The 13,215-nt window shown below is 44.4% G+C and overlaps 1 pseudogene; it reads right to left on the bottom strand.

Moving 5' to 3' along the window:
- Window positions 1–10,017: 10,017 nt before the first annotated feature.
- LOC125124415 (glycine N-acyltransferase-like) lies at window positions 10,018–12,652 on the bottom strand (annotated as a pseudogene).
- Between the last annotated feature and the right edge of the window lie 563 nt (window positions 12,653–13,215).

Below are 13,215 nucleotides of genomic sequence, written 5' to 3'. Positions count from 1 at the left end.
GCCGGCCTACCCACAGCCACAGCAATGCAGGATCCGAGCTGCCTCTGCAGCCTACACTGCAGCTTGTGGCAACGCTGGGTCCTTAACCCACTGAGCGAGGCCAGGGATTGAACCCGCATCCTCACAGACGCTCTGCTGGGTACTTAATTCCACTGAGCCACAACGGCCACTCCAATAGTACCTTTCTAACATTGATCAGAATACCACTGTTAAAAATTGTTGATCAGAACATCACTGTTAAAAATTCAGTTTAATAGCATCAGCTGAATGTATGCCCGTCATTTGTGGAATTTTGTTAAGGAGCTGCCATGTGAGAGAGTCTTTAAGTTGACTGAACCAGGAATAACTTGGAAGAAGTAAATCAGAGAGTCAGGGTGTGATTGTCCCTATACCCTAAACAAGGTATCAGCAGTTAAGGGAAACGTTTTGTGGGCAATCAGAAGCATACACCCTTAAACTGGAAAAGGGAATGATGTATTCAAAACAATAAAGGATAACATCATGTAAGGAGAATGGGACCTCCTAGTAGGTTGAGAAATCTGGAAGAATCTTATGTCAATGGTCTTTGGTAGAAGCAGATTAATTTATGGAGGTTTCTGGGGTGTGGTGTGGGGTGTGTGTGTCCACATCCAGAGCACGTGGGAGTTCCAGGCCAGGGACTGAACCCACACCACAGCAGTGACCAGAGCCACTGCAGTGAAAACACCAGATCCTTAGCCCACTGTGCCACAAGGGAACTCCCAAGGTTTTATTTGTTTGAGGCAGTCAGCTTCTGTGGACCATCTTCTTTCTGAGGTTCCCTGGAAAGCTGACGTTGAAGACCTTTTCTTTGTATATTTTCCTCATGCTTATCATCTGGAGATAAGTCCTTGTAAGCTTACAGCTGAATCGGTCAGGAATACCTGAGAGAGGCGTCCCTTCCAGGAAGGCTCCAGGGGCAGTCCTTCTCAGGGTTCTTTTCCGGAATCACCTGCATTTAGATGATCTAAGGATTGATCAGGTAAGTGATGAGGAAAAGCAGCCTACTCCTCTCGAAGCGCACGCAGAACGAACCAACCTTGTCTTTTCAAAATGTTGTAATTTAGTATTGATGGAGCTATTTCCTATGACATAGGCCTGCCAGTGAGCACATCATACCATCTCGGATGGGACAAAATGGGATAGGACACAGTAAAAAAATGAATGAAACACTGACACACACGACAACGTACATACGCCTCATAGGCATTAGGTGAATGGAAATTCCAGCCTTGAAATAGTACTCGATATATGCTGTGAATCTTATGAAGTTCAAGAACCTGAAAAAGAGTCCCTAAAGCCATCCTAACTGTGGTTGCCTCTGGTAGGGCTGTAGATTCATGGGCAAAGAGCATGAAAGAAGTTTCAGGGGTGACAGAATTGCTTGCTTTTTTGAAAGGGATGCAGGTTTCATAAGCATAAGTAAGCCTATTTTAATGTCACAGAACTGCAACCTGAGATCTAGGGGTTTGCTAACTATGCCTTATTTTAAAAGAGACAGAAGTCTTTGATTTGCCTTTCTCCATTAATTAGTGAGAGGTTGAGCATCTCTCCATGCACCTGCTGCCCATCTGTATGTCTTCTTTGGAGAAGTGTCCATTTAGGTCTATTGACCATTTTTTGATTGGGTGGTCCTTTTGTGGTTGAGGTGTGTGAGTTGTTTGTATATTTTGAAGATTGGGCCCTTATCGGTTGCACCGTTTGCAAAGACTTCTCTCTCATTCAGTGGGTCCCCTTTTTGCTTTTTTTTTTTAATGGTTTCTTTTTTTTTAGTTGTTGTCATTTTTTTCCCGCCCTTTGTACAGCATGGGGATCAAGTTACCCCTACAAGTATACATTTTTTCCCCCACCCTTTGTTCTGTAGCAACATGAGGATCTAGACATAGTTCTCAATGCTACTCAGCAGGATCTCCTTGTAAATCTATTCTAAGTTGTATCTGATAACCCCAAGCTCCTGATCCCTCCCACTCCCTCCCTCTCCCCCCAGGCAGCCACAAGCCTATTCTCCAAGTCCATGATTTTCTTTTCTGTGGAGATGTTCATTTGTGCTGGCTCTTAGATTCCAGGTATAAGGGATATCATATGGTGTTTGTCTTTGTCCTTCTGACTCATTTCACTCAGGATGAGAGTCTCTAGTTCCATCCATGTTGCTGCAAATGGCATGATGTCATTCTTTTTATGGCTGAGTAGTATTCCATTGTGTATACATACCACTTCTTCCTAAGCCAATCCTCTGTTGATGGACATTTGGGTTGTTTCCATGTCCTGGCTATTGTGAATAGTGCTGCAATGAACATGCGGGTGCATGTGTCTCTTTTAAGTAGAGTTTTGTCCGGATAGATACCCAAGAGTGGGATTGCAGGGTCATATGGAAGTTCTATGTATAGATTGCTAAGGTATCTCCAAACTGTTCTCCATAGTGGCTGTACCAGTTTCCATTCCTACCAACAGTGCAGGAGGGTTCCCTTTTCTCCACACCCCCTCCAGCCCTTGTTATTTGTGGACTTACAAATGATGGCCATTCTGACTGGTGTGAAGTGGTATCTTGTGGTAGTTTTGGTTTGTCTTTCTCTTATAATCAGCTGTGTTGAGCATTTTTTTCATGTGTTTGCTGGCCATCTCGTATATCTTCCTTGGAGAACAATCTATTCAGGTCTTTTGCCCATTTTTCCATTGGTTGATTGGCTTTTTTGCCGTTGAGTTGTATAAGTTGCTTATATATTCTGGAGATTAGGCCCTGTCCTTTGCATCGTTTGAAACTATTTTCTCCCACTCTGTAAGCTGTCTTTTTGTTTTCTTTTGGGTTTCCTTTGCTGTGCAAAAGCTTTTCAGTTTGATGAGGTCCCATGGGTTTATTTTTGTTCTTATTTCTATTGCTTTGGGAGACTGACCTGAGAAAATATCCATGATTTTGTGTATGGCGTTAGAGAATGTTGTAATTTCACTCTTTTGCGTGTAGCTGTCCAGTTTTCCCAGCGCCATTTGTTGAAGAGATACGTTCTCTTCTAGGAGTTTGATGGTGTCTTGTCTTATATTTAAGTCTTTCAGCCATTTGGAGTTTATTTTTGTGCATTGGTGTGAGGGTGTGTTCTAATTTCATTGCTTTGCATGCAGCTGTCCAGGTTTCCCAGCAATGCTTGCTGAGTAGACTTTCTTTTTCCCATTTTATGTTCTTGCCTCCCTTGCCAAAGATTAATTGTCCATAGGTGTCAGGGTTTCTTTCTGGGTTCTCTACTCTGTTCCATTGGTCTGTCTGTCTGTTTTGATACCAGTACCACACTGTTTTGATGACTGTGGCGTTGTAGTATTGCTTGAAGTCTGGGAATTTTATGCCCCCTGCTTGGATTTTGTTTCTCAGGATTGCTTTGGCAATTCTGGGTCTTTTGTGGTTCCATATACATGTTTGGATTGTTGGTTCTAGTTGTGTGAAAAATGTCATGGGTCATTTGACAGGGATTGCATTGAATCTGTAGATTGTTTTGGGTAGTCTGGCCATTTTTACAACGTTGGTTTTTCCAGTCCATGAACATGGAATATCTCTCCATTTCTTTACATCTTCTTTGATTTCTTTGATTAACGGTTTATAGTTCTCGGCATATAGGTCCTTTACCTCCTTGGTCAGGTGTATTCCGGGGTATTTGATTTTTTGAGATTAATGGTTTCTTCTGCTGTGCCAAAGCCTTTGTGTTGAATTAAGTCCCATTGGCGTATTTTTGGTTTTGTTGTCATTATTCTAGGAGATGGATCAAGGAAGATAGTGCTGCAATTTGTCCAAGCGCATTATGTCTATGTTTTCCTCCAGAAGCCTATGTGGCTTTACATTTAGGTCTCTAATCCAGTTTGAGTCTATTTTTGTGTATGGTGTTAGAGAATGTTGGCATTTCACTCTTCTACGTTAGCTGTCCAGTTTTCCCAGCGCCATTTGTTGAAGAGACTATCTTTCCTCCACTGTATGTTCTTGCCTCCTTTGTCATAGATCAGATGACCGTAGATGCCTGGGTTTATTTCTGGGCTTTCCATTCTGTCCCATTGATCTGTATTTAGAGACTCTCTCTGGATTTCATGTCCTGTGGGATTACATGTCCAAATGTTTCTTTAATGTATCCTTTTTGATTAAATACTGTTTTGCCCGCCTGTATGAGTGAATATTCAGGACCTTTTCTGGAGTTCCCATTGTGGCTCAGCAGGAAGGAACCCAGCTAGGATCTGTGAGGATGTGGGCTCCATTCCTGGCCTCATTCAGTGGGTTAAGGATCTGGCATTGCTGTGAGCTGTGGTGTAGGTCACTGATGTGTCTTGGCTCTTGCATTGCTGTGCCTGTGGCATAGGCTGTAGCTCTGATTTGACCCCTAGCCTGGGAACTTCCACATGGCACATCTGCCGCCCTAAAAAGCAAAACAAATCAAAACCCAACAACCCCAAATCCTTTCCCAAGAACTTTGATGGTGTCACTTACCCGTTGGCCAAGTGCCTTGGGCTGTTCTGGAGAAGTGTGAAAGTGTGAAGTCAGTGTGATTCTTCTCATCATAACCAGTCCATCCTCTCTCTCTGGACCCTTGTAGGATCTTGTCTTCACCTTTGGTGCTCAGAAATTTCACAGGAATGTATAAAGTGAGTTATCCCTGTTGTCAGTCATTCCTTACTTGGGGAAAATCTCTTGCTTCTTCTCCAACCCCTTCTTTCTTTTTGCTCTTTTTACATTGTTTTCAGAACTCCATTTGCTCTGTTCTCATTTTCTAGAATGCCATTTAGATAGATGTTCAAACTTGTCAGTGTTCAGTTCTCTTAGATTTTATTTTCTTTCATGTTTTCCGCCTCATTTTCATTCTGGGTGATGCTCTGAGCTATACCTTCTTCTGCCAAAACTTCCCAGCTCTCTTTCTTTCTTTCTTCTTTTTTTTTTTGTCTTTTTAGGCTGCACCCAAGGCATATAGAAGTTCCCAGGCTAAGGTTGGAATTGGAGCAGCAGCTGCCAGCCTGCACCACACCACAGCAATGCCAGAGCCGAGCCTCCTCTGGGACCTACCCCACAGGTCACAGCAATGCTGGATCCTTAACCCCACTGAGCGAGGCCAGGGATCCAACCCATGTCCTCATGGATATTAGTAAAGGGCATTACCATTAAGCCACAGTGGGAACTCCCCCATTTTCTAATTCTCTATCACCCGTGAACACTCTGCTACTCCGTCCATCTCCGGAGACTTTTATTCAAATTTCCAGTCTTTAATTTCCCAAATCTCTAGTTGATTATTTTTTATGAAGGTAAAATAAAATGTCACAATCATCCTTCTCTAAAGCCTCCTAATTGCTCTGTCTCTCTTTCAGCAGGTGTGAATTCATCCATAGGTAGAGTTTGATGACTCTCTTTTCTTGCCAGGTCTTCGGTCAGTCCTGGTTTTCTTTTATCTTTGAGTTTGAGACTTCCTTTTCACAATTTTAGAACATTTTTACGAATCCATGCCCCTGGTATTTGGAAGGTGAGCCTGGAGTGTTGCAAGTTGTGGCAATAGTTTGCCCTCTTTGTGGGAAGCCCTCCCCTCTGCCAAGAGTCAGACCTCTCTGTTGCTTCTAGCCTCAACCCCATCCCCGATTTCTGCTTTGCCAAATGCTTAGCAAGAGTCAGGATGGAGTCAAAGGTCAACCATCTGAACTTGTCCAATCTCGCTCTAACAGGCAACAGGTCTGGTTGGGTTTACACCAGTTTTGTCTGTTTACTGTGGGCTGATTCAGCCCCACATGCTCTTCTAGCAGACGCTTTCACACCTGTGCAGGTTCTTGCACTTTACTGCTCCCTAGGCTTGCTCCTTTTCCTTCTCCAGCTTATAGGATTCCCTCAACACATCTGGAGCATCAACACATTCTTTTGTTCTTTCCTGGCTCTTATTGGTGTTCATGTAATCATATAGTGAGGCTGAGGCAGATGATAAGATAAAGGCTCCATCTGCCATCTTGAGCCCATTCTCTAACTTGTATTCATGCAATCCTCTTCACATCTATTTTTATGTGTGCATGGTTTTTTTTTTTTAATATGGGTGTTAAAAATAGGAAACCAAGGAGCCTGGGGTGGCTCTGTGGGGTAAGGATCCAGCATTGTCACTGCAGCTGTTCGGGTTGATCTCTGGCCTGGGAACTTCCACATGCCATGAGTGCAACCATAAAAAATGAAAAATGGAAAACATTTAAAGAGGAACTCCAAATCTACCATGTTGCTGTAATGTGCCCAATACCATCTGCTGAGGGCCTGAGCCACCCTTGTACCTCAGACACACTCTTGACCCCTAATCCATGGGGGTTTTTGTTTGTTTGTTTTTTGGTTATTTTTTTTGGCCATACAGCATGCAGAAGTTACGAGGCCAGGGATGGGCCCTATGCCAGAGCAGTGACCCAAGCCACAGCAGTGACAAGGCCGATCCTTAACCCGCTGAGCCACCAAGGAATTCCCCCAATCCATATTTTTACCGCATTCCCCAGGCACTAGATTTAGGCATATTAAAGCAGGATTCGGTAAGTATACAACGTGTAACAGTTCTAGGGCACTTCGACATAATTTGCCTTATCTTTCCTCACGAAAGGCCCTGATATAGCATCATTATTTACCCTAGACAGGACATCTTGGAATTAAAACAAATAAGAACGTTAGCAGAGACAACTGGGCGATGAGATTCAGGGTCTGGAAACTTCAGGTCTGTACACTTGAAGACTGAAAGAGTAAATCTTGGGGTAGCCAGGATGTTTTCTCACCACCTACCTCAAACCGTAAAGGAATCAGCACACTAAGAGGGCCCACAAGTAAACCCCTCAAGGCCGAAAAGTCTTGTTTTCCATAAAATATCTTCCCTTCATCTTTAGAGACATTGGAGAGCCCCTTCCAAAGAACTCTACAGTATCTTTGGCATCCATAAGGCTCATAAGCAGGGGCAATGCGGCTGGGAAGTCTCGCTCAAGGAAGATTTAAGAAATATTAAAGATGTCGGAGGAGAGACTTGTGGTTGTGGTTCAGCAGGTTAAAAACCCAGCTAACATCCATGAGGATGCAGGTTTGATCTCTAGCCTCAATCAGTAGGTTAAGGATCAGGTTTGGCAGCAAGCTGAGGCATGGGTTGCAGATGCGGCTCGGATCCAGTGTTGCTGTGGCTGCAGCATAGGCTGGCAGCTGCAGCTCAGTTGGGTTAAGCATCTGGTGTTGCTGTGAGCTGTGGTGTGGGTTGCAAACACGGCTCAGATCCTGCATGGCTGGGCTGTGGTGTAGGCTGGCACCTGCCGCTCCGATTCGACCCCTAGCCTGAGAACTTCCACATGCTGCAGATTCGGCTGTAAGAAGAGAAAAAAAGAAAAAGAAAGAAAGAAAGAAAGAAGAAAGAAAGAAAGAAAGAAAGAAAGAAAGAAAGAAAGAAAGAAAGAAAGAAAGAAAGAAAGAAAGAAAGAAAGAAAGAAAGAAAGGAAGGAAGGAAGGAAGGAAGGAAGGAAGGAAGGAAGGAAGGAAGGAAGGAAGGAAGGAAGGAAGAAAACGATGTCAGAAGAGTTGGAAGGGAAATTAAAAGGAATATCCTGTGTGAACCATCTGAGCCTTTTCTGAAGTAACTAATTTAAGCAAATTCCTCACCAATTTTGGAAGAATTGTAATAATCAGAGAATCCATTCCGTATTTTCACTACTTTAGTCATAATAATACTGATAGACAACATTCGTTGGATATTTTGTGGACCAGACTGTATACACAGCAGCGCTTATACGCATGATCTCATTTACTCACTGTAACTACTCAATGTAGTGGGTAGTGCTACTGTTGGCATTCCACACAAAAGCTTAAATCACAAGTGTCTTGACCTCTAATACTCCTTTTTTCTTTTCACGAAAAGTAACCAAGATCTCTAAAGCTGTAATAATGGAGAGTGAGGGCTACGGTTGAACTATATTGAATGTGTGAAGAGCCACGAGTCTATACTGACACAGAGAAAGATACTCAGAAAATGAACATAGAGTCTCAGAAAGTCACGTTGGTATTACTATGATTATTTATTGGACCATTGGAACATGATGAGCATAAAATTCACTCTTATTGTTGCTTTGCAGTTTGTAAACAATTTGACCCACTTAACCCTCCTACAAATGATGTACACACACACCTAATTGCAACCTTAATTAAGTCACCTGTGACCCATTACCTGTTGACCCTATGGTGGGGTCCCCTTCACTAGGTCCACATGTTTGAGTACCACATTCCGGTGTGTGCTTTACATGGACCACTTTAACATCCTTTTTTGTGTGTGTGCTGGTTGACACGCGACCGTATTTTTTTGCAGCACCTTATTACCCCCTCCATTTCCCACCCAATTATTGACCGTTCAAAACCCTCCCTCATGACAGTGGGCCCACGACATGATATGCCGCACAGTAACATCCATAAGTGAGGGCACCACACGCACACAATAGTGATCTAAATCACCACTGTAACCTATCGCTACCATTTAGTTCACCGTTTGACATTACTGGTAAACTGATACCTCACCAGACGCAGATCATTCACTGATTTTTTGCCCCGTGTTCATGTTAATTCTACATTGTACTCTCATTTTTAACACGCTATTCGTTTGTAGACTCTTTGGACTTCTCTTCCCCGGTTATCCAACGTTTTCCCCCACATGCTTAAATCCAGAAATCCTCCAATTGCTCTTAACTGTGCCATATTGCCCAGCACTTTGTATTGTATCACTTGGAATTAATGTTAACCATTCACCAGGCACCCAGTTGGAGTATGGTCGCTTTACCTCCTTGATTAAAATCAGATGAATCTTAAGGAAATCATTATTTGTAGCACCCACCAAACTCTTCTCTTTGACCAACCCCGCTTCCCTCACTTTTACTTTTGTGTTTTTTTTTCACACAACTTCTTTTTGTGGAGATTAAGAATTGTTATTGGAATGTGCAAGGCAGATTGTACTCCGAGTAGAATGTCATCCGTCTGGGGACTTGTTTTGGATTCTTTTTTTTTTTTTTTAAAAAAAGTAGGAAATGCTGTTGTATTCTTCATTGATTTTGGTATGCTGGCTGCATGTCGCTGGGTTTGTGTACTTGTGTTTTTTTCAAAGGTAAGAGTAAGAGTATTCTAAAAAGAAGTGTTACCGGAGCGGAGGTTAAACGCAATTTGATTTGGGTCCCCTTCCCAGTCCCCATTTCCCTTTTGGTTTCATTTCTGTTTGTATTGTGTCCTGTACACAAAACCACACAATGTGTTCTTTTGTCTGTCTGCCCCATTTTACCCCCCAGCCTACACAATCACTGCATTGCTGATAAATCTGATTCTTCAGTTCTCATTTATTTTAATCCAAAGGTGATATCCTGTCTGGGTACAAAAATTCTGATGGAATTACCCCCGTTCCTTACCTTCCTAGACCCCCATGGTAACTTATCCGTGTCTTTCATTCACGGAATTAGGAGCGGAAGGAAGGACGGACCGGCATCCCCGGTAAGGAGTCCGGACGTGCGGGAGGGCGTGTTGGGGGGAGGGAGGGCGTGTTGGCGGGTTTTGCTTTGCTTTCTCCTTCTCCTTCCTTCCTCCTTCATTCCTTCCTTCCTTCCTTCCTTCCTTCTTTCTTTCTTCTTTCTTTCTTTCTCTCTCTCTTCTCTTTCTTTTTTCATTAGAGTATAATTGTTTTATTCTTCCTTTTTAAGGCCTCACCTGTGGCATGCAGAAATTCCCAGGCTAGGGGGTCCAATCGGAGCTGCAGCTACACCACAGCCACAGCAGCACAGCATTGCGGCAATGCTGGCTTCTTAACCCAGTGACTGAGGCCAGGGATTGAACGCATCCTCATGGAACTCTTTGGGCTTCTGAACCTACTGAGCCACAACAGGAAGTCCAGTTTTATCGTTTCTAAAAGGGTGGTTTCATTTTTTCTAAATGACCGGGTCCCGGATAGGCATATTGGCTATACCTTTTATACGGACAGCATCCACTACTCTACTGATGATTACAATGACAGTTTAGGCTCTCCTCTGTCTCCCCACAGCCTCAGGCCCCTCCCCACTGTCCTGGGTTCAGGGCTGCTTCACAGAGGCACACAGTTCCACTGATTCCAGTACAGGGCATGCGTATGTGATTCAGAGTGTGACTCATTGCTGCAATATTTTTTTTCTCGTTGTAAGTATAGGCGGGGAAACCGAGTTTGGTCAGAGCCTGGGAATGGGAAAAGATGACGTAGGTGACGAGGCCTGGGCCCGGTACTCAAGCTTGGTGCTGCCATCCGCATCTCTCCTGTCTGGTCCATCAGGGACCAAGCTATCGGGGTCCCTCAGGCCCTAGCAGGCAGACGGAGGGGAAGTTCCGGATGCAGCGCTCGATGAATCTCTGGCTCCTCTCATTGCCACCGAATTGCCATAATTCATTCACCAAGGCAGCGTGGGAAGGTTCCAGGGATGAGAGTTGAAACTGCTTCGGTCACTAGGGAGGTTCCAAGAGAAAAGCACAGGTCGTGAGTAAAGAGGTTTATGTTGTTCTTCTTACCTCTGTAATCTTGAGACACAGAGCGGGCGGAGGAAAAAGTGAATGGAGATCCTGGAGTGCGAGTGGACCTGTAATGACAGAGGGAGAGACTAAAAGGCGTTTTGGGGGGTGCGTGAGCTGAGAGAATAAGACAGGTCAGAGACGTTTACCCAGGCCTGATGTACACCAGATGAGAAAGGAAATGGTGGGGGTATACTAAGGAGGGGAGAGAGACCTTTTTAGGAGAAGATTATTCTGGCTGCCTTCAAGGAGATGCTGGTGGGGAGCCACGTGAAAGGGAGGAGAAATTTGGGAGGCTGTTTGTGGGGTGAGAGGAGATATAAGTGAGGGGTAGCTTTTACCAAACTCACATGGCCTTGGGTTTACCATCGGTAAGGGACAAGTTCTTTTCATCCAGCAGGGAAGGAGCCAGTTCCTTTATTGTCTCAAGCGTCATGTAGAGAATGTTTCTGACTGCTGGACGTTGAAGGATTTAGCGGCTGCAAGCTTTTGTATTACCTCATTCAGGCTGGACTGAGAACCTAGGTGGGGTCATAAGGAGAAATGCAATGATGTTGTTTTTCTTTTTAGGGCCGACATGCGAACATGGAAGGTTCTGGGTAGGGGTCGAATTGGAGCTGCAGCTGGGGCCTACGCCACACCCACAGCAATGCAGGGTCCAGCCACAGCATCTGAACCCTACACCCTTGCGGCAATTGTGCATCCTTAACCCCGAGTGAGGCCACAGATCAAACCCGCATCCTCGTGGGTAATGGTCAGATTCTTAGCCTGCTGAGCCACAACGGGAACTCCAGTACTGTGTATATTTGAATTCCAGCCTCCTAATTATTCCTCCCCCTCTTTACCGTCTGGTAACCATAGGTTTGTTTTCTATGTCTGTGAGTCTATTTCTACTTTCCAACATAAGTTCATTTATACCATTTTTTTAGATTCCATGTAATAAGCAATATCATGCTATTTGTCAGAGAAAGAGTAAAGTTGATGGGGGGAGAGGCTTACAAGTGCTTGCACATTGGGGCTTGTCATACTTTGTGCTCCTGGTTACACGGGGCCAATACCACGTGACTAGGCCTAGGGCAGTCTGCTGAGGACACATACTCCCATCATGATATCGCACAGCCAGCACTGACAGCCAGAACCGTCATTCAGACACACACAATCCACCTGTCAACTGACTGCAAATGTACAGCTAAACCCAGAAGCTATTAGCAGAACTGTTTTGCAAAGCCCAGACCAATTGTGGACTGTGAGACTTAGAGGGTGAACGTTAACTGAAGCATCCAGATATTGTACTAAGCAATTTATCTCAAGATTCATTTAGGAGTTCCCTGGTGGTGCAACAGGTTAAGGATCTGGCCTTGTCACTGATGTGGCCAGGGTCACGGCGTTTGCATGGATTCCATCCATGGCCCTGGAACTTCTGCATGCTGCAGGTCTAGCCAAAAAATTAAATTAAATTAAATTAAAAAAAAAGACATTTCATTACTCTGTTCAGTACTCTTGCTTTGTAGTTACCTTTATCATCCCCACTTGTACATATGAAAAGCATGATCTCAGAGAGGATAAGTCACTGGCTAGGACCACACAGCAAGTAACAGGCAAATGCCTTCTAGGTGGTCTGATTCTGAGGGCGTGCTCACAGTGATGACAGGTGTTCCTTATGATGGGGGCGGGGGGGTTCTGAGACATAGCCATCCTATCCAGGAGGAATGAAGTCCCTAGGGAAAGCTCTGCTCTGACACCCAGTACACCCTAAGGGATCCTGATATGTCTGCAAAATATGCCATACATCCTTGGCTATCAGGGGATTATGCTATGGTTCTCTAGAGGAAGCCCATTCTGCGCGAGCTTCGAGGGTGTTTTTTCCCCTCTCCAGGTAGGGTTGCAGCTGAATACAAAAAACTGACAGCAGGAGGGTGAGGGTGTGGAGCTTGGACAAAGGGATACGGTTCTAGGAGAAATTGTTGCAGATGGAGATGTGAGCCAGTACATAAGCCATTCCTTTTACTTTGGATCTGCAAATGTGTTTCCAGTTGATGACTTCTGGTAAGCCAAGGAATTCCTCACAGTTCTTCAGGTCCTTGGAGTAGACGTGGTAGGTATGGTGTAGTGATCAAGGTCATCTGTCATTCCTGTTGTCATTGAGAAAAGGGGAATAAAATTAATTCCTTGTGTTTCATGATGGTGACAGCTGAAAAACATTCCACTATACTCTATTTTTTTGTTTGTGTTGTTTTGTTTTTCTCTGTTTTGGGTATTTTGTTTTGCTGTGTTTTTGGGGGGGCGGCACACCTGTGGCACATGGAAGTTCCTGGGCTAGGGGTCAAATCCGAGCTGCAGCTGCTGGCCTATGCCTCAGCCATAGCCATGCCGGATCTGAGCTGCATCTGCCACCTACGCCGCAGCTCGTGCAGCAACCTGGATCCTTCACCCGCTGAGCAAGGCCAGGGATTGAAAGCACATCTTCGTGGATACTAGTCTGGTTCTTAACCTGCTGAGCCACAGTGGGAACTCCTGTAGTATTTTAGGTACTAAAATATTAGTATTTGTTCTGGTGCATTACAAATTTTTCTGAATCATTTAAACCATGAGATCAAGATGAGAGGTTCAGGATTCCAACGAGGATGGAGAATTGCAAAACGATCCTTTTTCTACGCATGTGTTGTGTGAAAATTTCAACTCAGAGACACAGC

This window comes from Phacochoerus africanus, chromosome 4, assembly GCF_016906955.1.
Source record: "Phacochoerus africanus isolate WHEZ1 chromosome 4, ROS_Pafr_v1, whole genome shotgun sequence".
NCBI lineage: Eukaryota > Metazoa > Chordata > Mammalia > Artiodactyla > Suidae > Phacochoerus > Phacochoerus africanus.
Note: the sequence above shows the minus strand (reverse complement) of the source record. Positions and strands in the feature narration are given on the sequence as shown.